Below are 25660 nucleotides of genomic sequence, written 5' to 3'. Positions count from 1 at the left end.
ACTTACATTAACTATGGAGTGCTGGTTGGCACGGGACAGGGGAGGGTTTTAACCGGGGAATGGTATTTTTACAGAGACGCATTCTGCACATAGGTGTCGTTTGCGTCCTGAATGAAAGTGGTGGTTGTGCAGGGACGTGAATTATGACAGCAACACTAGGGAAAGTGTTGGATAGTGTAGGGGTAAAAATTACTATTCGACCTCCAGTGAGTGCAACAGTAGGAACATTTTTGGATAGCGTAGAGGTTAAAATTACTATTCCAACTCCAGTGAATGTAACAGTGTGGAAAATGTAGGATAGCATAGGGGTTAAAATAACATACTTATTCATTAATTAATTTTTGTAAAATAAATATCATATTAAAATTAAATAACATTAACTTACTTGCCACCCTATTCCCCCATAAACACACACTGTTACACATAAAAAAGAACACAATTAATGTAATTGTCAATTAATCATTTAATAAAAATTAATAATACATTAATAATAAATTATTTAACAATAAGAACAAATAAATAATAACAATACATTAATTATAATTAATATATTTATAAATTAATCAATTGATAACAATGAATTACCAATTAATAATTAATTACCAATAAATTAATTATCAATAACAATCAATAAAAAACAGAATAATTAATTATAATAAATTACTTCCCACTCTATTCCGCTATAAACCCACAACCCGCTACATATACAAATGAACATAATTAATTTAATTATCAATTAATCAATGAATAAAACAAATAAATAAATAGCTGAACTCAGTAGGTAGCTTCTGTTGGTGATTTTTAGCAGACGCTGGTCCACCAAAATGAGGGAATCCAATTGAAAGGCATTCAATTGCTGATCAAGCTGTGACATTTGCAGTACAGGAAGATAACTCTGCCTCCAGGCTACTCAGCGAAATACAACTTTTCTAAGGACAAGATAGGCTACCTAAAGCTACAATAAGAGAAGTGGATGATAAAGAAATTGGCTAGGTAAAAAACTTATTATAGTGGCACACAAATGGATCAGATTAGCACACACAAGAGTCTCCACTACTCTGTGTATATTGCAAGAACGATGCTGGTGGCCATTAATGTCTTAATCAAATTGGCAATATGTACCACATTGTAAAATCTGTCAGCGGTGCATCCGTATGAAGATGGGGCTTCAGTAGAGTTGCAAAGCTGCGGTCTTACCAGATTGTCTTTCTGCAGTGCACAAAATATAACTAGTTCGTTCGAGACGGTTCATTTGTGGACAGTGTGATAGCTGTATTAAGGTACAACTGTGGTGGATAAAAATATATTTGACTACAGGCCGTTTGGCTACCAATAATTTTTAGTACAATACTTGTCCATGCAGAAACCTATGTCTGATCCTGAGGTTTATGTGCTCAATTTTAACCAGAGACAGGGGCCTATTACGATGGCAGGCGGACATAGCCCACCCGCCACCGTAACGGAGAGCGGGACCGCCTGCCGATGCTGTGGTGGTCCCGCCATGCACATTAGGATGCGCCAGCCAGTGTGGCGGGCGCATCCTAATGTGCATGGCGGGCCTTTTGCATTGCGGGTGGATCTGCTGGCTGCAGACCCGCTCTCAATGTAAAAGGACTTTTGCCATGCACTACATGGCAGGCACCACGTGGTGCCTGCCACGTAGTGTATTACAATGAGAGGGGGGTACCATAGATATCCCCCCATGTGCACCCCCATACACCCTGGGGGCCCGCAACGATATGGTAGGGAACCTGAACATCGACTCCAAAATAATGTTTAAGCATTATACCTTGGTCAAAATATTGCGACTACGGAAATATCGTGGGACGTACCACACAGTAAATCCTTTTTACTGCTGACAATAATAGCGATGTTAAAAATATAGGGGCATATTATCAAGGGGGTTTATCTCCGCTTTTTTGGCTTTAAAAGCCAAGAAAGCGGAGATAAAATTATCTCCCTATTACCTAGCTGTCGCTAACACCAGTTAGCGACAGCTAGTAGGAGATAGCGACCATCTTGGGCCCCACTTTGCTTGTCAGTGATATTTATCACTAATGACATGCAAAGTGGGCGTGCCAAAATGTTAGCGACTGGAAACAGTCGCCAACTTCGGTATCTCCTATTACCAACTTTTGGAGATATTCGCGCTAAGCGCGAATATCTCCAAAAGCTAACACCTGCCCTGAGCAGTTCTTAGCCATGTTATCCAATGGGAGGTGGATAACATGGCTAAGAGCATTAGCTCGGTAATGCATGAATATCGCTGACTTTTCAGCGATATTCATGCATTGCGGCCGTTTTTTATCGCATTTGCGATAAACCTTGGTAATACCAAGGTTTATCTGCGGTAAAAATCGCCGCAGCTCAGCGGTAAAATTTTGTCTCTAACCAAGCAATAGCGATAATTATCGCTATTGCTTGGTAATATGCCCCATAGTGTATTTAAGTATTGTGTTATATAATACAGCTTATACAGATATTTGTGTGTATTTTTCATATAATTTTATATGCAAATATATTTTAATTTAGTTATTTATCTTATTTCTTTTTTAAATGTAGTTCGTTTTTGGGTTGTTGGTTTTGGGGTATTTCTCGGGTAGTATTATACTAAGAAATATTTACAAAATGTATAAACATATTTTTAATCTTTTGTTTTTATTGAAATATTGTATGTGTTAGATTTGTTAATTATGGTTTGGTTTATTTTGATATTCTTAAATGTTCAATTTTCTTTTGTGTGATGGGTTATTGAGTTATTTGGGAGTTTGGTGGGTAGTGTTTTATTTTAAAGTTATTTTCATGAATTGAAAAATATTAAGGGGCAGATTTACATTTACTGGTGCATCCCTGCAAATCAGCAGGGATGCGCCAGGAAAGATGCGTGACTCAAGTTTACCCTTGCGCCACCACAGATGGGCCGCATTTATAATGCAGCGCATCATGGCGCAAGGATAAAAAGATGTGTGTCGCATCTGCCGTCGTAAGATTGGCGCAGTGCTGGAGTTGTGTCGCGGGCGCGACGCAACTCCAGCACTGTTCCAACCCTGCCTATGTACTACATGGTGCGTAAAGCCTTACGCCTACTTCAAGCAGAGGCAAGATTTTGACGCAGCGGTGTCGGAAAAGTGACTGAGTGAAATCTTGTAGATTTCACTCAGGTACTTTTCCGAGGCGTTCCTGCTAACGCACACATGAAACCTGACGGAGGTTTCGTGTGGCGCAGGGCTTTACAACGTGAAGCATCTCCCTAGATGCGTCTCGTTGTAAATAGTAGGGCGCAACGTGACGCATGGTTTATGCCGCCGCTGCGTCACAGAAGTGACGCAATAGTGGCGCAAATGAGGCACGAGGGGCTTGTAAATCTGCCCCTGAATATTATGGTGATATTTAACAGATATTATAGTTACTCACATTAAATGAAATTACTTAATTAATCTTGAGATGAGCAATTTATTTAATAATTACTTATATTTTAAGTGGTTATGGATTCTGTTAGGGTATTGGGTAAGGAAAATAATATATATTAAATGAATAATTTACACATATTTTCAGGATTAAATTAATGTGTTCTTTTCCATTGTGTTTGTGAAATTTAGGTTCGTATTAATTTGAATTTATAAAAGATTTTTTTTTTTTTAAATGATTACAGTTCAGATTCTTTGGGTAGTATTTACGTTTATGTTTCTTATTTCTGGTTCATATTCCGTTTAATTTTAACTGATATATGAACTTCTGACTACACATTCATATTTGAATAAAACAAATATTTGTTGATAACAAAATATCAATAAAGTGTTTCTGTTATCTAAAATATATATAATAGTTGAAATATATATAAAACTGAAAAATATAATTTTTGGATTGGTGATTGGATAATAGTTTATGTGAATTTACTAATAAATGTACATCTTACATTTTAAATGTACATCTTACATTTTTTATGAGCTGGTAGATAATATGTAACATGGGGGTGACCCCATCCCCTATACGTACTATCCACAATGTAGGGGCTGTTCCTCCGTAGGAGCAGAGAAGCGTCGAGCCTCCCACCCTCCACACTGCAGATTGAGTGGAAAATAAAATGGTAATAAATTACTTTATTACCATTTTATTTTTAACTCTCTGCCCAACGGAGATTGGGGCCGGGGCCAATGTGTCATTGCTGCCAAGTGATTGGCAGCAATGAGGAGTGGCCCCTTCAGTGTGAATTGCGCATGTAGGTTTGGCCGGCTACCTTGCTACGGCCAAACCGATATGTGCAATTCAGACTCTTCAACCAAGCTATGTTTGACAGCTGGGTTAGAGAGCAGGAACAGACCTCCAGGGCACTTCAGAGTGCTGAGGCAGTGTGCTCCCGCCAATCCAGACTCTTCACTCATGCAACATGAGAGCAGCTTCTGGATTGGCTCTATTCACCTAACGCTCGGAGGAGACAGGAGCTAGCGACTGGAGAGCATTGAGGTTGTGCTGCAGGAGAAGGTAAGTGAAATGTTTATTTGTCTTTTTTGTCATTTTTGACATAATGTAATGTTATAATGTATTTAGGTATCTTTTAATGTTTTTTGTGCCCCACTGTTTTTCTAAGTTACCAACCATGACTGCCCCTGTTTGTGAGATTTGAGTTAGAATAAAAAATTTAACCCCCACCAGAACACCTGCCCAATGTTTAAACTTTCCTCTGTGTGTGGGATAGACATTAGAAAAGTAAATCAAACCCGCCCCTAATGTTTAAACTGCCCCCAATGTATGTCATATTGGAGTTTGAGTAGTAGATCTGAACCCACACCAATATATAGACTTTCCCCAATGTTTTCAGGATTACTTTTTTACAGTCGATATGAAAGTCAGAATAAGGAATCCTGCCCTTCCCCTCTCTCACAATATATACATTTTCCTTAAGCATTGTGGAATTGGAGTTGGAGTAGCATATCATAGCTCCCGTATATGTGCACTTCACTCTATGTGTGACTCATTATTTCTAGGAGTGGCCTTATATGATTTTATTTGTTTTCAATGTAATTATTATTTTAAGCGAATTAATTATGTGTATTTGAGTATTTATTCTCTCTTTCAAATGTTGTTAGAAGTGGAATTTACATATGAAATCAATGGACTTTCAATTTAAAAATATTTTTTTTTATTTACAGTTTCACATTATTCTGTAAATGTTAATTATGTTTGGTAAACTTGTTTAGACTTTTTGAATCTGTTAATTTACTGAAACAATAAATGGAAAGTATATTGTACTTAAAAGTAGATCATATTTTACAAAGAAAAGATTTTATACTTCTAATATTTTTATAATATGAAATAAAAGTAAAATATGCTTATTTTTTATTTTACATAAATTATTTCTTTACTTAAGAAATATTTTTGAATAGAAAAAAAATCAAAATATGACATTGTGAAATGTATATTTTATTTAAGTTTGAACTTTTTTTACTCTATTGGAAAGCAATATGATTTAAAAGAGACTACATTTTTTGCAGTCAATATTATTGTATTTGATATTTATAAAAATGAACATATTTTTACTGATTATATTTTTGTGGTGATGTTCTTGTCATTACTTTTAAATTGTAGAATATATAAATTTGTATCACTATTTTGACAGTATTTTCTTTTTTAAGAATAAGGTCATAGTTGATATTCCCCCATACTACCCTTGCAATGGGAGACTTGCCCCACGAGAAGAGATTGACTCATGTCTTGCTTTCAGAAGTGAGTCCAGAATTTCTCTTATTTATAGTGCTCTGTAATCTGATTTTTACTTGAAAAGGTACCTTGACAGTACCAGGTTCTAAGTGAAGATGCTCTAATTTTAGTGATCACAATGTCTGATTTGTTTGCAGAATTGGCACAGTTGCTAACCATACTTAGATTCAGTGAACAGGATAGTTGCTGAAAGCAAACGCTTATTAACTGTGTTTTGATGAGGAATGAGCATTCAGTAATGCTATGCTTGAAGCTGATTTGTGGCCTTTCAGGCGAAAGGCAGCAGTCAAGCGCAACTTATCATTCAGCACAAAGATCTGTTGTAAAGCAGACGCTCGTGCTATGGGTGTGGCTTATACATTTATGAGTACAAAATGGCTTCCAATGGCTTGTGAAATGTAGCAATTATTGCATGAGTGCTATATTGGCAGCATGTGACGATGCGTTGTGTTGCCAGCACTATTATTCAATTTTAGCTTTTTTTTTGGTCACGGCTCAGGCCTCATGTTGTTGTCATGACCCAGTGCCTGTTCTTCATTTTGCACTGGGGGAGGTAGTGCAACTGTTTGATTAAAACCAGGGAGTATGTTTATTAAAAAATCATGCAGCGTAGCAAGCCACCTTCCTGCGCTGCGTGATAGGGAAAGGGAAGGAATGCACTGTATCTAACATTATATGTCTATTCCCTTCACTGGCACAAAATGTGCTGCTGTAAACAGGAATGTTTTTGTGCAGGAAGGTACACCTTCCTGCACAAAAGCAATCACCTGAGGCATATAACTCTTTCTTTGTGTGCTGCAAATTGCAGCACACATCGAAAGTAGATGAAGTGAGGAAAATAAATATATTTCTCCTTGTTACGCCTCCCCAGGGGAGGCGTAGCATCTTGACGCATTCCCAGGTCTATCAGTAATGGTAAATCTGGTTTGAGTTGAGTTGAGTCACCCTTGCGCCTCATTGCGTGGTGCAAGGGCTATGCACCTTTTTAAGGTTGAGCATTCAAGACCTCTTGTAACTTCTCTTATGGGGTTAAAGCCATTCCCACTACTACCCATTTGTGTGTTTTAGTGTCCTTTAACCCCTTCTGCGCCTCGTCATGAGGTTTACCTGTCGTGCGCTCATGACGAGCTGAGCTCGTCATGAACCGCGGGGTTTTAAAAACTTCAGCGCGCAGCGGGAAAACCCGCCGCGTGCATGTGGTTAAAAAACCTCTCTTACTATTGGTCAATTCTTCTCTTTGTCCCTCCTGTTTGTATTTCTGTTCCTCCCACACAGCAGGGACTAACAGCCAGATTCATCAATGTCCCGTTTTGCGAGTCCTTAATAGCGATTATTAAGGAATCGCTATTAAAGACTCGCAAAACGGGATTCTAGTAGAAATCGCAAATAAAATTGCGATTCCTACAGCTTCCTTATTTGCGATTAGCAAATTGCTAATCGCAAATAAGGAATGACTCCCCATTCATTCCTATGGGCCTTTAGATAATCGCAAATAAGGATGCGATTTCAAGGGTGCCAGGGGTGTCCAAAGGACACCCTGAAGGACCCCTGAAATGTAAATGTAGACTGATGTTGCGCACACACATGTCCAAAGGACATGTTTGTGTGTAACATGCAACTTAGAAAAATGCACTTCGCGGTAAATAGCGGCCGCATATTGCGAATTCGCAATTTTTAAAAGGTTCATGAATAGCATTTAAGGAACCTCTAATTGAGATTCCTTAAATGCGATTCTTCGCAATTTTGCACTTTCTGTATTAGCGATTTTTGCATTTGGGATGATGAATCCCAAATGCAAAAATAGCGCTCGCAAAGGGCCGGATTCTCAGAATCTGGCCCTTTGCGAGCCGATTTTACAATGATGAATCTAGCTGTAAGTACTGTATTATTATGCTTTAGTTGTTTATTTGTAGTTTGGGGACTTTTTTTTTCTCCTTTACTGCTCGTGTTAGTGTGTGCCTGTGTTAAGCTCGGCACCAGGAACTGCTTGCATTTTAATGGAGCTTTCCTCCCTCTCATGTGATTGTATGCCCGTGCCAGTTCCCCTTGTTTATCCAGCTTGTGGTTTTGTTTATTTGACCAACGCACGCTTTTTCTTAAGCGCCGCAATGTTGTGCTTTAATTTTAGATATAATAATTGTTTTCAACAGCCACACGGCGCTGCATAAATAGACTTTTAAAATGCTGTAATTTTTCTCAACAGTGGCAAAATGCTGCACCTACTGTCAGCAGTTAGGCATGACCGATTTCCCTTTCGTGACCGCGCTGGTGTGTTTCCTGGACATAGGTAGCTCAGAGATCCCTAGAGGCAGTAGATTCATGGCCCAGGGCCTAGGGTATCAGCAATAAAGACCTGAAGGCACGTTTGCATTAGTGGCCAGATTGTCACTGAACCACGCCCAGAGTCCTCGGCGATTTCTTAACTCATGGCACGCTGGTCCGGCGTACGCCGGGTCAGCCCATTGTGTCATACGCTCGGATTGGGTTCCGCCTGGGTCACCCCTTACACAGTATGAGGCATGGTCCTTCTCATAATTTACAACATCACATTCCTCCTCTACCAGGAAAATAGCGACCAACTCAAACTTCAACAACGTGCATGGAAAACAGTGGAAAACGTCCATGACGGAGGGATGCTTATGGAACATTCTTACTTGGTCTGCCGGCACAGCAGCTTCTTCTGTCCGCTGTCAGCTTGGCAGTCGCTGATCAACAGCTGAGGGTGTGGGCCAGAAGACTTCACCACTGTTGCCTGGAGGTCCATCTGGGACAGTCACACTTTGCCAATTGGGCATCACAAACTCTTCCGCATCATCTTCTGGGACTTTCTTGGAAAATGATATGTTGCGGGTCACGTTCTTGTGTCCTCTTTGGGCGGTTACCATGGTACCTTTGACCTCAGTTACAGTCCAGAGGTCTAGTTCGAAAGGTAACCTGAATTACCCTCGGGTAGCGGTGTTTCAGCAGCACTCGGTCACCTACGTCAATTTGACTCTCCTTAGCATGTCTCCTCTGGGACACCTCATTGTTGTTCTTCCTCCACCTAGAGAGTGACTGGTTCGGGGGTTGTTGCTTCAGCCCATGCTGGATGATGCAGGATGGTGTCTGTCACAGTCTGACCAAAAGACAACATGCTCGGGAGCTGCCAGTGGTGCAATGAGGAGTGAGCCGGTACTCCCGGAGGAACTAGTACAAAGCTTGTTCTAGGTTGTGACCGTCGGCTAGGGCAATTTGTATCATTTTGTTTAAGGTCTGCATCAGGCGTTCCACCTCTCCATTGGCTTGAGGCACCTTGGTGTTATCCGGCGGTGCGTGACTTTGTAGGATGCTAGACATTCGGTTAGTTCTGCACTGGTGAATGGTGGGCCATTGTCGGTGCAAAGCTTGCCAAAAAGACAATGTGTCGTCATAAGTTTTTCCAGTTCGGGGATTACTTCCCCTGCGGCCGTGGAGGAGACAATCTTGACTTCTGGATATAGCAAACATCATCATGTACTTTCCTCCAGGTAGACTGCTGAAGTCAGAACTCACCCTTTCCCACGGTGCTCTTGGGGCTGCTTCTGTGATGACTGATGCAGGTTTGCTTGGTAGGCTAGTTACGAGACAAACAAGGCAGCATTGTACAATTGACTCAATACGTTGGTCCAGGCCAGGGAACCAGACCTTGCTCCTGAGGCGGTTTTTCGATGTGACTATCCATTGGTGGGCTCCATGCGCGAGGAGGGCTGCTTGCTGAGTCAAACTTTCTGATAGGACGGGGCGCAAGCCACTCAGGGGCCAGCCATCGGCTGATACGGACAGCTCTTGAAGGACTTGGTATAAGGCTTTCAGGGTGGCTTGGGCCGTCACGGTGTGGAGCGGTGTTGGGCTTGGCAATGGCTTCCAGTCCCCCCGGGTGATTGCTTGGATGGCGATCTGAAGGCAGTCATCGTCCCTTGTGGCTTCTCTTTTATGGATATCGGGCGAGGTCTGGACCTTCCTACGACCATCCTCACAAAGACTTCCATGGCTGCCGTTTCGGCGGCTTCTGGGAGGGTGACTGGCCAGGCGTGTCTCGACAGTAAATCCACTGGATTCCGGGTGCCAGGCATGTACTCCATCGTGAACTGGAACACTTGCAGCTTCAGAACCCATTTTTCGATCCTTGGGGGAGGGAGTGACAATGAGCCCTGAAACAGCGGGACCCGAGGCTTGTGGTCAGTAATGACTGCAAAAGGGTGGCCATACAAGTAGATGTGGAAATGGCGGCATCCCCACAGGATTGTGATGGCTTCTTTCTCGATTTGAGAATATCGTTGTTCTGTGGGCATAAGTGTCCTGCTAGCGTAGGCAACTAGGGCCCATTCACCGCATTCTTGTTGTTGCGCTAAGACAGCGCTTAGGCCCATGAGGCTGGTGTCAACCACCAGTTGGGACTCGTGTCTGGGGTCGAAGTACACTAGCGTAGTATCAGCAGATAGTGCAGCTTTTGTGTGTCAAAACGCCTCCTCCTGTTCGGATCCCCACGCCCAGTGGCTGGTGGCTTTGGTGAGGTATCTGAGGGGGCCAGTCAAATCATTTCTGATGAAACGCCCACAGTATGTAACCATACCTAAAAAACTGAAGACTCCTGACACAAGGGGCGGGCGGGTGCTTCCTGGATGTCCTTCACCTTCTCAGGGCCCGGTCTGAAGCCTTTGTCAGATAACCGATAGCCGAAAAAGCTGACGTCTCTTCTCAGGAACTCACATTTTTTCCTGTGCAGGGTCAGCCCACTGTCTCTGAGGTGGGAGAGCACAGCTTGAAGACAAAGGAGATGTTCTTCCAATGTGGGAGCGTGCACCAAGATGTTGTTGCTCACGTTAAGCACCCCTTCTCGCCTTTGGAGGACATTCTTGACGATGTTCTGGAACACCTCGGCTGCACTTGAGATACCAAAGTTGAGGCGGGGTAGTGCCAGAGGCCTGTATGAGTGGAGAAAGTGGTGATGGGCAAGAGTCAGGGTGCAGAGGGATCTGGTAGTACCCTGAGCGCAGATCCGTTTTGGAAAACCACTTAGATCCAGCCTGCTCACCGATGATGTCATCCACTGTTGGTGTTAGGTGTCGTTCCCATTTGATGGCGAGGTTTGGGACACAGGTGCGGACTGCATCAGGCTGCTTCAGTTCTTTTGCAACTATGATGGGGGACACCCACGGAGTAGGGCCTCGCACCCGCTCGATGATTCCAGCACTCTTCAAGAGACGTAATCCCGCTTCCACTTTTGGACTGAGGTGGAAGGCAATCCTCCTGTGCCGGAGGGCTATTGGGGCCACGGACTTGTCTATGTACAGCTGGATAGCCGGGCCTTTTAGGCACCCGATTCTGTCGAATAGGGGCGTGCAATCTTGCAGCATGCAGTTCAGGCCGTGGCCGTGCATGGTGAAGGTGAACTGAATAAGGTTGAGGTCTTGCGCGGTGCGGCAACTGACCAGGAAGCCCGACCGTTCTTGCGACATGTAGACTTTGGCTTGTTGATGCGTGTCGTCATGAGAGAGGTCTGCCTGGACGACACCGTACAGCTGGAGCGGGGAGTGGGTGCCGAACGCATACACCTGTACTTTGGCGCTGTAGAGTGCTGGTGGGTTGGGTAGGCTCCCATAGACTCTGGTGGCCATGAGATTTATGGTGGCACTGGTTTCAATAAGTGCAGCCATGGTGTGGTTCTGCACACTTATCTTGCACATGGGTGCGTCATGCTGGGTGGCTGTGAGTGCGTTTAGCATCCGTACCACATGGACAGTGGCTGCTTCATCATCGTCCATGCCACTCTTAGAGGGGCTGTCAGGGAGTAGTTCGATGGCTCGGACCGGCCATTGCTGGCCCTTCGGTCTCCTTCTTTGCATCGACCGGCACACTTTGAAGAAATGGTTCATTTTTCCACATGTATTGCAAGCCTTGCCGTTGGCTGGGCAGGCACCTTCGCGGGGGTACGGTCCGCTGCACTACCCGCATGGGCGACTTCGTGGACTCTGTTTAGAGGAGTGCAAGTGTGATTTGACGATCTTTGTCTGGGCCTCCCGGGCGTCGGTGCGAATGGCGCAGACTGGTTCCTCTTTGATCGCCGCAGCGGGCCTGAGATCCTTGTGGGCCGCCCTGGTTTTGGACAGTTCCTTGGAGCGACCTAACGTAAAGATGTTTCTCATCGACATTTATGCTCCTGCAGGACACGTTCGCGCAGTTTGGACGATGCGCAGCCCTGGATGAACTGAGCCCGGACCTCGTCATCCTCATCAGGGAGGGTGCAGGTGCTCGCCAGCTCCTTCGGTCTCCCATAGAAGACATCCACCGACTCATCCGGCTGTTGACGTGCTTGGCGGAGCAGGAAGCCTTCGCAGTCGGCGTTGGCGTAAAGCTCAAAATGGGATAAAATGGCAATATTGCATCGTGGGGCAGTTTCTCGGGGGTCCCACCTCCTGCAGAGTTTTTGCAATCTTGTGAATGTCTTCTTCCCCTAGATGAAGGAGCATGGGCCTCCTCCGCGGGCTGGTTGGTCCGCTGCATAAAAGTAGGGTTTCAGGCACTCGACCCATGCTTTCCGGTGCGCCACCTGGGAGGAAGGTGGGCCCGGGACAGTTAAAGGCTTCAGTGGCAAGACGGATGCCATGTGGGTGAAGCAATAGTTGCAGGGTGGGTGTGGGCGAGTACGCCTGTTGGGGGAGTTGGATGTGGGCCTGGATGCGTGCTGGGTAAGCAACGATCCCCTTCTGAGCCTGTGCGGGCGTGGCGATGAGAGGGCTTGGAGGTTTGATGGCTAGGACCCCTGTTGCAGGGCTGTTGGACAGGGGCAGGTGGGAGCCTCTGGGCAGAGTGGGCTCTTGCAGCTCTGGGCCGGCCTTCATCTGTAACATGCGTGCTGGCAGCAGGGGTGTGCGTGAGGCGGGAACACCACGTGGTCTGCAGAGGCGGCTGGCGAGTAGGCCTCAGATGCCAGCTAGCGCAGCCTGTCCTAGCCTCAGTGGGGGGGGGCGGGGGGTGAGCGTCGCCGAGTGGGCCTGTGGCAGGGCAGCGGGTAGGGCTACGTACCTATCTTGCCGATGTGCGGGCCATCGGTGGTGCGCAGTGTTCCCGAGCTCACACAGCATCCAAGGCACCCACACCGTGTGGGATCGGAGGCGAGACCACACGTCCGTGTTCCTGGTGGCTGGAATAGCGTGCGCAGCAATGGCCAGGTAGGCGATTGCCCGTGAAGGTACTCGGCGGGTGGGAGCCGGCACTGCTCCCCAATGCAGAGATCACCAGACACACGGCTGGGGCGGGCCCTACAGAGAATTCCAGACACGCAGCTGGGGTGCGCCAGGAACGGTGGTGATGGCTGCAGACACGGTAGGTGGGTGGCGGTGCAGCGGAGTTATCTGACCACCTTGTCCACAGCGTAGTGTTGTGGCCCAGGGCCCAGGGGTACCAGCAATAAAGAACTGCAGGCACGTTTGCAGTAGGTGCCAGATTATCACCGAACCATGCCAAGAGCCCCGGGCTATTTATTAACTCATGGCACTCTGGTCCGGCGTACGCTGAGCCAGCCCATTGTGTCGTACGCTCGGAGGGGTTCCGCCTGGGTCACACGCACCTTACACAGTATGAAGCATGGTGCTTTCTCATAATTCGCAACATTACAGAGCCCCTGCAGCCATGACGGAGGGCAGAAAAAGGTTTGTTTACTTTAGATGATCCTTCATCCTAACCTCTCCGAAAGCGTGTTGCTCTCTTGGAGTGGCTCTGGTGTGATGGTCTTGTGACTGCATGCGGGAAACAATAACGAAGTCAGTTTGCATTGGGCCCTGCAGATTGTGGCCGGATTTCCAGCTTAATGAAAGGATAGGCTTTCACTTACATTAGTCACTGTTTTCTAGTGAACTGTATATTTTCTACTACTAAATGGAGTGCAGTGTCGAAAATATATCGCTTATGTGTCTAGTGTAGGCATAATATCTAGTTGTCTGTCATCGGTACAGTACTTCACACGGCCGCTTTGGTAAATAACACTGTGCCTAGCCTTTTGTTGTGGCAATAAGGCTGAGATAATGTGGTGTTTCTGCTAGGTGCATTTTCCAAATGCTGTGTTTGTATACCCTGTTTAAAGAGTTCACAAATAAGAGTAGACGTCTACTGACTGAAAACAGTTTTGGCCGAATATATTGGATGCTGGCAAAATAAACTGGGTGGATATGGTAGTTTTGCTTTAGGAAATTTGTTATGGGTGTTTAAAAACAAAGGTTATTTTTTTAATGAAATATTGTCACTTGCGATATATCCTGCTATACCTTGTATGTTAGTGGTTTATACTGTAAAATGATGGTTTAGTGCACATGTGCCCAATAGCTTCCCCCCCATATATTTCATTCGTCACCCTCGGGCCCTCTCAGTAAAACATCCATTTTCTCTTCAGCGCCCTAAATAATGGGCAAGTCCGTTCTGTCCCTATATGTAGGGCTCCTAGAATTATGAGATTTTGTGACTGCAGCATGTTCTGCTTTAATTGTGTATTCGCCGCATTAGCTTTAAATATTATTGTTTTTCACTGTGCTGTTGTATTGCTTGGACGATGCAGGTACTATTTCTACTACCCCTCCTTTTCCCCCTGCCCTATGTGCCTGCATTGCTAAATGCTTTTTATGGTTGTTCTAACTAGAAGGTTAGTAGCGCAAACTATTTTCAGTCTTAGACAATGTTTTTTTTTTTTGTAAATTCATTAGAATATGATCTGACAGATACCTAATTATCAAAGCCATAATTCACCCCTCCATCATCAGCTCTTTAAAAAAACTGAACAATTTCATATAGGATTTTCGTTTTATAAATTGTAGCATAAATTGTACCTTAAAATGCTTTATTGTATTGTAGTCATGCCGGTTTTGAGAGATTGTAAAATGCTATTAGTTGCGGCAGCCTTTCCTGATTTTATTTCCCACGCACCTTGCCGCGTCTGAGTCTCTCCTAGTTGATCACAGTGCCATTCTGTATATCAATCAAGCTGCATGCTTCGTCCCAGCATGTTTGGTGCTATTGCATGTCCATGATTACACCTTTTAAACTACGGTTGCTTCAATTTAGTACCAACAATTTAATAGGTATGTAAAACACATAAACTAGTAACTCTAAACTATAACACAGAAGAGGTTTCGTTTTCCGTGTTTTTATTACAATTATAGTCCTTCTATAACACTTCCGTGCTGTTAAGAACTTCTGAAGATGGGTTCATACCAGTAAAGTATGCAACAGATACCTTCCTATATGATGAATGTCAGGGCATGAAGTGCACGCTATATTAATGTCTCTTTGTTGGGATCTTACCCCACCCATTCCATCGCAATAATTACATAGCGAAATACCCAGGCCCGGATACACTCCTCTTTCACTTTCTTTCCTTCTAGTAAACAATTCTCTATACATTGATCCCTCTAACTCTGCCTTTCTCTGCCGTGTCCCTCTTCTTCTACCAATTTTCAGTCATCCAAATTTACACCAACCTATCTATGCACACAGAGATTATTCTGGTTACATCTCCATGCATCCATCAGTTAAGAAATGTTAAGAAAATCAGGAGATTCTTCACTAGGGAGGCAAGTACGGTGATCATGCTGGCCATGATCATGTCCAGGCTGGACTACGCCAAAGCTATCTATATGGGTCTCCCAGCCAATCAAACCAACAGACTGCAGCTGATACAGAACTAAGCTGCCAGATTACTCTTTGAGCAACCAAGACACTGCCACACTAAGCCACTGATGAAGCAGCTTCACTGGCTTCCCGTTGTTCAGCGATCTATGTTCAAGACAGACTGCATCATTTTCAATGCACTCCACGATCAGGGGCCCTAAATTAATCTCCTCAAAGATCTCACTGTACCCTCCGAATCGGAATCTAAGATCATCCTCAATGAATCTGCTGACCACTCCTAGATTCAAGCACAGAAGAATGGGTGACTCACGCTTTTCTATGCTAGGTCCCAAACTTTGGAACTCCCTTCCGAGCGATATTAGACTAAGGCCGGACTACTTTGGTTTCAGGAAAAAAATGAAAACTTGGCCAAGAGACCTTTTGGTGTACGTGCGCTCAACAAATTCCCTAAACATAAACATCTATTTCCCCTACTTTCATCTTCTAGCAGTGGTACCATTCACAGGAAGTGACGCCCCCAGCCCGAATTGCAAGTTGTGTGCTTTCACTTTCGTAAATGTTTTCAAATGAACCCAGAAAAATTCACAAAATAAAAATGTGCCATGTTTGTGTTTCAATTATGGGTTCCTGCGTTTAAAAAAAGATACATGGTTCCATTTCTAGATTTACTTTAGCAATAATAAATAGAAAAATATCTTATAGTGTGCCTCGTGTAGGTAATTTGGGAAGTTACTTTTTAATTCTTTCAATGCCGCCAACATCGCTGCTGTTTTCCTCTCGCTGGGGGTGGAGGAGAGCTGACGCCGGGTGACTGGGAGGAAGCGGCCTACACCTCCCAGCACCCTATGTTGTATTGTAAATGTAATTGATACTTGTATAGCGCACTACTCACCCGCAAGGGTCTCAAGGCGCTTGTACGAATACCGCTGTGGAACCCATCCTGGCTTTCCCTGTGAGGTGTCCACTCCTGGGCACCCCCAAGGTGGAGGCCAGGCATCCTTAGCGTTGTGGAGATTAAGCAAGCTATTGCCCAGAGTTGCAGAGTGGGAATCCATGATTGCAATAGGCACAGAGGCGAGAATTATCAGGTCCATGGAAATTTTGAGCCCAAGACCCGCCGAGGCGGGGAATTAAACCCTGGTCCCGGGCTAGACCTCTGCATCAGGGTCTGCCGCTCTAACCATTGAGCCACACTTCATCCACATGTTGCCCCGCGAGCCCCGCTTACGCGGTCAGCAGGCGCCTACTTAAGCACACCGGTTCTCCCGCAACGCGTGACGAGCGCAGGCGCGCCCGTCCGAGACCGGTCGAGGCTGGGCTAGGCCATCCCTCTTTGAAGCTGTATCAGGATAAGATGGGTGAGTGCCCCATCATTTAACCACAACTTCATTGAGTTCACCTTGTTTTGATACCTACGTACGCCCACTAAAACCAGCCACTATGGGAAAACGCACCACACTACTGCCAGTAGGCATGTTAACAGCTAGTATCGACAGTATGCTTGAGAGGGCTTTTAGTATTGTCTGAGCTGAAATAGAACTCACAGAACTGCGCTTGTCCCTGGATATTGAAGGACGAGCGGCCATCTCACATCTCAGAGGTGCTTTAGCAGACTGCACTCCAGATATACCTCTGTCCCAACCCTGTGGGATTGAACCTGATAAATCCCCTACTGCAAATAGGAGCACTAGTGGGCCGGACATATTTGAGCCAGCCGAGTTACACTCAGATAATAACTCTACCACACTTGTTGGAATCCCTGCGGTGAAACAGAAGAGAGGGGCTGGGAAACCCACCAGTACCAAAAGGAAACAGCCCACTCTTACCACCCCTGCACAAACCTGTCTCTCTGCCAGGATACAATCATCTTTAATTAACGACAATGATAACCCAGAAGTTTCCAATGCTCCATCGGCAACATTGACAACATTGACTACGAGGCTGAACTGCTCAATCAGCACTCAGACTGAGGCATCACCTTGTATTGAGAGCTGCGGGGATGCTATTGCCGCCCTAGTGAATAAACAAGTTAATGAACTTTTGGAGGAACAATTCACTTTACTTAAGGCTTGTATAGATAACCTGGCTGTAATCATAGGGGGGGAGGTCACTCATTAGGGAAGAACTGAGTAGGGAATGTACAAATGCCCACCACTACCAAGGGAGGAGGTGGGGGCATTAAGGGTGAAACAACAAGCATATCAACTCATGCCTCACTTGGAAATCAACCCTCTACTGCTAGAGTTATCACTTCTGTAAGTAAGCCACGCGTGTCATTTGATCAAACTTTGTCCTGCCCCCCACACAAACTCAGGCAGGCATGGCATTGTACCTACCGGCAATCACGCCACCATCACACGTACTCATAAAAGACAGGAGAACGCAAGCAGCCCCAGTAGACCTAATAGAGCAGACCAGAATCCATTGACTGGCAGCTCGAGTATCAATGTTTTATTCCCCCATAAATAGCAATCCCCTGGCAGCTAATCAAGACATCCTGAGTCTGCCGCCTGCTTTATGTCCCTGCGTGCTGGTCTTGGCAGGGGTACCAATATTGAAAAAGGACAAGCACGAGCCATAGGCTCAACTGCGCAATAAATGTGTAGATCGGTTGTCAAGGTATAAGAGGTTCCAAGTATCTGATTCGAAGGATAACATCATGGTACGCAGAGTTGGGTGGGTTGGCGCATCCATAAAAAACATCGAAGGGGATTGCATCGTAATAAATTTTCGCAGGCCAGCCTTGGTGAGATATCTACTGAGGCCTTGTGAGTTTGTAACATTTAGGAGCACTAACATATGCTCACTACCCCTTGGTTATTTTTATAAGCAAAACCAAGGGCCTTGTCCCAACGTGACCCCTTCTCGCCACACAGCAAATAGGTTTCAGGCTCTTTCGGTTTTGATACGCAAGATTGACTACCTTCTCCTGCGGTACCACTTGCCCCCACAGATAGCCTTCCCCATTCAATGGATGCGGAAATGCCTCTCTCTGACGTTAGTCTCTCCAATTGCACTGCATTTTGCCCCCAATTCAATCATTGCGGGCTAACCTATTAAAATCTGGTCCTACTTTGACTACAACTGACGATGCTATGATAAAAGTTCTTTCATGGAACATAGCTGGGCTATGGTCAAAAAAAGGGTGATATCTCCTGGGAACACTTCCTTGACACTCACCACATTATTGCTCTACAAGAAACATGGGAGTCTACTGACCATTTTTATTTGGACGGTTTTATATAATTCTGTAAACTTGCTACACCGTCAAACATGGGTAGAGCCAGGGGGTTCTTCTTTTAATGTTTAGTCTCAAACTTTCTTATAATGCCAAGTTGATTGATTTCTGTTCTCCCTATGTACTAGTTGTAGAATTGTCAGGGAAGAATTTACCAACTCTGCTAGTGGTTAATTTGTATAATTCTTTCACCAGAACCCACAAGACCGAGTATCTAACGGCACTATAGGGCTTATAAACAGAAGCCTATTAAGATATACTAATTCTGGGACATTTTAATACTCGTATTTGCCCCATTAATTGTTTAGCAATGCTGGAGGAGGAAGACAGCCTGCAGGGGCAAAATAACTTTGAACAGACTCTATCGGGTACCTTCTTAGAAGGCCTCCTATCAGCTCATAACCTGAATTGCCTACAACAATTAGTTACATCCGCATCTGTATCTACATATGTTGGTCACGGCTGTCAAAGTATAATTGACCATATTCTAGTATCCTCCTCATTGATATTGGCTGTAGGAACTTTTAGTGTCACCCAGAACTACTTTAGTGACCACAATCCTTAGATATTGGATCTTTACCTTCAAGCTGTCCTCAAGGGAAGGGTCACCAGACAAGTCACCAACATAAACATCAATCTTAAAGACCAAGCACGCACAGTGAGGTGGGAAAGGATCACCCTGAAAGCTTTATTGATAACCTGTTTACTATTTGTGCCTCGGAGTTTAAGGTGTGTCTAGATCAGGAATCTCATGCCAGATCTATTTTGGAAGCCGTTGAATCAATTGCGAAACAAGTTTCTTCTAATCTATCTACCACGACCAGAGTAAGGTAGCCAAAACTAAAAAGGTGGTTTGATGATACCTGCGTGGCTACTCATAAGGAACTCATGCAGGCTCTCAAGCAAAAACTCAGGGAGGCATTATTAGTCAAGGAAGGCCTACAAACTTGCAGTTCAGAGCAGGAAAAAACAGTTAACCCCTTCCACGCTCATGACGAGCTCAGCTCGTCATGAGTTACGCCTGTGGTACGCTCATGACGAGCTGAGCTCGTCATGTAACGCGGCTTTTCGCAAATGTTAGCGCACAGCGGGAAAACCCGCAGCGTGCATGGGGTTAAAGGAGGTGCCCTGGGAGGAGCTTAGCCAAGCCAGTGTACTGGCCAACCGCTCTAAATTTTGGTCTGTTGTTAATAGTCCTCTCTTTGACAAGACACCAAAGTCCAGAAGAGATTGTTTAGTTCCTGCAGAGAAATGGGTCCAGCACTTCGGCAAAGTTTACAGTGATATCAACCTAGGGGACTCCATGGGACAAACCGTTTCCAGATTAGGAGGTTCCCCTCTTATTTTTAATATGGACGAGGTCCATAAAGCCATCATTTCAACTTCAGGGGGAAAAGCACCCGGCCCTGATGGAGTACCGGCTGACCTTTATAAGGCAGACCCAAAAGTCTGGGCTAAGATCTTAACACACATCTTTAATGCAGCTTGTGTGTCTGGTTTCTCTTATCATGGGCAAAGGCGGTCATCATTCCCATTTTTAAAAAGGGCGCAAGGGATGACCCGGCATGCTACAGGTCCATCTCGCTCCTTGATTCCGCGGCCAAAATCATGGGTAAAGTAGTCTTGGAGCGCCTAACAGCCTGGCTTGATCATGCAAACAGCGCTCTGACCTCCAATATGGTTTTAGGCAAGGGGAAAGGGACCCTGGATCAATGCCTTAACCTTCAGTTGGTGATAGGGAAGTATACTGTAGCCAAGGGAGGGGACCTACATCTGGCTTTCATGGACTTAACCACAGCCTTCGACCTTGTTAATAGGTCTAAGCTGAGGTTGATCCTTCGTGATATAGGGCTAGATGTTGACCTGATCTCCTTCCTGGCTACCGTTCACGACAACAGAACCGCTGCGGTACGCTTTAATGAAGATGGGAGCCTGACTGACTCCTGGGCAGTAAAAAGACGGGTTTGGCAGGTATGCATATTGGCTCCTTTGTTCTACACCCTCTACATCAATACATTAGGGGACTCTTTAACATCCTGTTGCAAAGATATAACAAGAGCTGCACCAAACTTATTCCAGCACTTCTGTACACCGATGATGCGGTTTTAGTGTACAGAACAGCCAGAGGGCTGTAACTACTTTTAAATTGTTTTATAGACTTCATGGACTCTTTGGATTTAATTACCAATTTTAAAAAATCGCATGCCATGACCATAGGCTTTAGGAGGGCGGCTAAGGCCAAATTCTACTGTAAAGGGGCCGAGTTAACAAAAGTGTCCACCTTCCCATACCTAGGGGTACTTTTCGATGACCAACGCTCATGGTGCGCCCAATGCCCACATAAAAAGAACATCTTAGCCAGAGCAGCAGGGGCTACATTAGATTTTGCAAAAAGAATAGGGTCGAAGCTGTTCCATGCGCTCTTCAAGGTCTACAACGTGAAGTGTATTTCTATGACCACCTATGGCAGTGACATTTGGGGTTATAGAGACGTGAAAGAAATCCAAGGGGTCGAGAATAATTTTAAGCGCAAACTTCTCTCGGTCCCTGTATCCACCCCAATTTTCAATTTACATGAGGAACTGGGAGTGGGTTATATTTAAGACCTGATTGCGGCTGCGTCGCTCCTACGTTGGTTGAGAGTTTAGGCTCAACCAACCCCAAATCTCAATCAACTCATTATCCTACATTGTCTAGCCCTAGAGAAGGCTTTAAACAGTCCCTGGTTGAAATATATTAAGGATCAGACTGAGACTCTTGGCTGCCCCGTTCTGTTTTTGACCCCCACTCCTTTAGAGTTTTAAACAGCAGTTTTTAGACAGACGACAAGGCCTAAGAGAAAGAATTAATCAAACCCTCAGTGAGAACGTTTGTCACACTGAGCCTGGGCCAAGAGATGCAACCATATTTATTATATGTAAACAAAGCTTACCATTTCTTTGTTCTGACGAGATTCTGAATGAATATAGTTCCCTGGTTATTGTCCTTTCCTAAAGGCTATTTTCAACCTGACTCATCAAACCCTTGTCCTTGTGACAACTTCTCTGAGCAAGTCACTCTTCACATAATGTTTTCCTGCGCTTATTACGACTCTCTGCGCAGGAAGTTCATCCCCCCTGCTCAGAGGCTGCAATTTTGTTCATGTAAGGCCGGCTCTGATTATTTACAAATGCTAGCCTCATGTCTAGTCTGTGCGGGGTGGCAAGTTTTTTAATTGGGGCTATTAGACACAGGAATAAGCTGTTATCGAGCTAGCCTTTATGGATATCGTGGCAGCATAAATATGTTTATTTTCCAAATAATGCAATATAACTTTCATGAGACTCCCAGAATGCTGTTTTAATATTAATATGAGTCCTTCTTTTTAACTCAACGCCACCATGGAAAGTGAATGTATGGCTATTTTATCACGTAATGTTGTAATTTTTACCACTAGGATGAATTGTGTCATATTGGGCGGACCTTCTATTTATGTATACTCCTCTTATGAATTTTACGATTATGTTTGTTTTAAACTGAATGTTTTGTCTCTTTTTATGACGGCCTGTATTTTAACTGGTTGTCTTTCTTGAAGAGGTGTGTCGTTTATGAATTTCATGTTGATGTGAATTTTAGATCGATTATCCCACTGTCCCATGGAGTAACTGTTTATCCAATTTTTTGCACATGCCTGCTTATAACTTTCAAAAAGGTGGAACACCGATTTCTTTGCTTAAATATTTAATGGTTCTTAAGATCATTGGGACATGAACTTTGTATAGGTTCCCACCATGTCTTATAGAATGTCTTGCGGTGTACTTTTATGGCTTTAACTAGTCGAATAAAGTTGATTTTGACTTTGACTTTGAGGTAATTTGGCTTCTCTTGTGAAACAACTTCCAGTGATACAGGTTCCAGTGGCACACTTCCTGTTATGTAATTTTCTGTGCTGCTGCCTGGATTAAAGCCTGTGCTATATATAAGGAAATACCCTAGCTATCAGCCCCAGTACAAAATAACAAGGTTTGTGGAAACGCTAAAGGCCTGGCATGTTTTCCTACGAGATTCTAGCAGCTGACCACAACCGAAAATCTTCAGGCAAAATTGTAGGGGTAGAGGCAAAGAAGTAATTACTGCTAAAATGTCTTGTTTGCCTAATAATTGGCCTCTATAAAGGTCCTTGCATGCAGTCTTATCGTCAAAACTTACCCCATACTGAGTCTCTGCCTGCTCATCTTATACACTGCTAGTAAACCCGATGCAGCCAGAGGTTTCATTACTTCTCTGCAAAGACGAACTTCCCTTTAGTGCGTTCAGGCAGTACCCAAAGTGCTGGTCTGACAGATCAATGTGTGGGCCAACACATCTATCCCCTGCTCTTCCACAACCCTGCCATCTCTTCCCCACACACCACTGCCCCTCTCATCTCTCCCTCACACTCCCACTACCCCTCTCATCTCGCTGTCCCTCTGCCCCTCTCATCCCTCCCTCACAACACAAGCCCTGCCTCTCTCTATACTGCCTGCTCACAAATGCTACCTGCTGTACCTTCTCACTCTATGCACTGCTCCTCCCACTAGTCCCTCTATCTCTCTCTTTCATACTCTCACCTCTCTCTCACTGTCTGAAGCACTGTTTCTGCCTCTCTCATATAATTTACTTAATGTCTTCAAGTACATTTTCTTTCCCGTGCATTTTCAAGATTTGTTTCCCTCAAACCCATGCTATTCTCCTCTCCTTAGGGTGTCTTCTGTGTACATAGGTGCTCCCTCTTTGTGCGTCTGTACCTTGCTCTCCCATTCTTTCTCTTCCTCATGCACTTTCTGCTCTTCTGTCTTGAGTTCATGTACTACTTTCTAATCAAACTACCTATCCCTCTCTAGCTTCCTTTCGAACTATTATGTGCGGGTGTTGCCCCTATCTATTCACCATACCACATAATTCCATCACACAAATACAATCCCCACTATACAATTCCCCCACACAATTCCCCAACGCACAACTCCAATGCAACATGCAAAATATCACACCACATACATCCACTACACTACAAACCAAAACGCATACGTAAAAAGCATTGTCATTTACAATGCCAATGGCTCTAACTCTCACAAATGCAAGACCTATTGCATTGTAAATGCTTGTTTAAAATATGCTCCCAGGTGTCTGTGAGTGGAGTTCTGCTTTGGCACAGAAAAGTGCATCATTAAGTCGTAAAGATCTCTACATTTTGCACTTTCCAGCTTGCCATTGAATCTGACCATCGAATAGTCCACTGTCAGGGGCGTGGCTTCTGGGGGGGGCGGCTGTTTGGGGGGTGACACCATCTAAATAAAAGCTCGCGTCTTGGTATTAGGGTCTGGGCCCTGAGTCGAGTCTGTTATCTGTGCATTGGTTTTTCTTCTCATGCACCAAGAATAAAAGACATAACAGTGACCTTCGATGTAAAACAGAAGAGAGACACAGAGATTTACAGCTGATGGCTGAATTTCAAAATGTGAAACCAGATAACATGCAACTAAAACCGTCTTTCCTGCTTGTACAAACTGTGTGACCCTAGGTAATCATTTTATTTCACATAGCCTCCTTTTTCTTTATTATCACACATGAGAGCGCTTTTAAATACTTAATTTCAGGATGTGCACTGCACAAGCACCTCTGATGTTTGATTTTATAGACTATAATGGAGCTCCATCAATAATAAGAATCTAGGCCATCTTCAGGGTTTACAAAGATGCTGACTTGCTTCTCCGTTCACTAATGGCATTTTCATTGGTGGGTGAACCATTAATGTTTACAAGCTCATGTTTAATATTATTTTCAAAAAATGTCTGTCTAGGCATTGATATATTCTTATGTGCTAATGTGTAACGCTTCCACGTGTTAAAGAAATATACTTTGAATTTTGAAGAGAGTGTATCATATTTTACATTATTTTTGTTGCACGATAAACATGCTTGAGGTTGTCATGGCTTGGCTCAAGCACGGTTTCTTAGTAACAAGCTATGACTACTAATTTGCTGGTGCACCAACATCAACGTCACTTGTGCTTAGAACATGGGGCCATCAGTCACTTGATAAAATGATTTGCAGAAGGCAAGGACTGGAAACATGGTGTCCTGCATGCGTGCACCGATGTGACAAATCGACCTTCACAGATGAAGAAGAGTGTGGGCAGTGAAAACTCCAGGCACTTGTGTTGTATGTAGTCGTAGTCATGAGCCAGAGAGAACTACCAGGCCCAGGTGGGATGGGCAAGGGAGTAGCTTCAGGAGGGGCTGAAGACCCTGAGTACGGTTGGTATGTATGTGTCTGTTTTTTCGTCATTCTCATTTCAATAAGAGCTTTTAACTTATTCTTTCTTTGGTGCAGAAACTTAGCTATACAGTAACTGTTTCACCAGTCACTAGGGCGGGACAAAGAAAGAAGGTTAAGTTCAATCAGCTGTAAACGGTGCGCATGGCCAGTGAGCAAGGGCGTGTTGCCTGAAACCGGTATGGCAATCTGTGTTGGGGGAATGAACACGTTGATTCCTGCTCCCTCAATAAATGAAAGGAGATACTTCTACCTGTGTGGCATCTCGCATAGGGCAACTTGGATTGTTGGATATATATATATATATATATATATATATATATATATATATGTGTGTGTGTGTGTTTCAATATGCTAGCAAAGGTACCTATTTACAATATATTGAATCATACTGTTAGCGAGTTTTAAATCACAAAGGGCCAGATGTAGGAGGCCATTTACCGACCGGTAACGGCCGATTTCGGCTGTTACCGTCCGGTAAATGGGTATTTGGGATGTAGGGGCATCATTTTACAGATTCGGTAAATTTACCGAATCGGTAAATTTACCGATTCTGTAAAATACCGAATCGGTATTTTTACCGATTCGGTAAATCCCAGATGTAGGTGGGACTCTTCTGTGTCCCAAAGGCCTTACAGATTCGGTATTTTACCACCCAATCCAATTGGGTGGTAAAATACCGAATCCAGGTGTGCATGCACATGTGTGCATGCACACCAAGCCATGTGACAGACAGACATGCCCTTAGGGCATGTCTGTGTGCCACATGGC

The sequence above is a fragment of the Lissotriton helveticus genome, chromosome 4_2 (genome assembly GCF_964261635.1).
Source record: "Lissotriton helveticus chromosome 4_2, aLisHel1.1, whole genome shotgun sequence".
In the NCBI taxonomy this organism is placed as follows: Eukaryota; Metazoa; Chordata; class Amphibia; order Caudata; family Salamandridae; genus Lissotriton; species Lissotriton helveticus.
Note: the sequence above shows the minus strand (reverse complement) of the source record.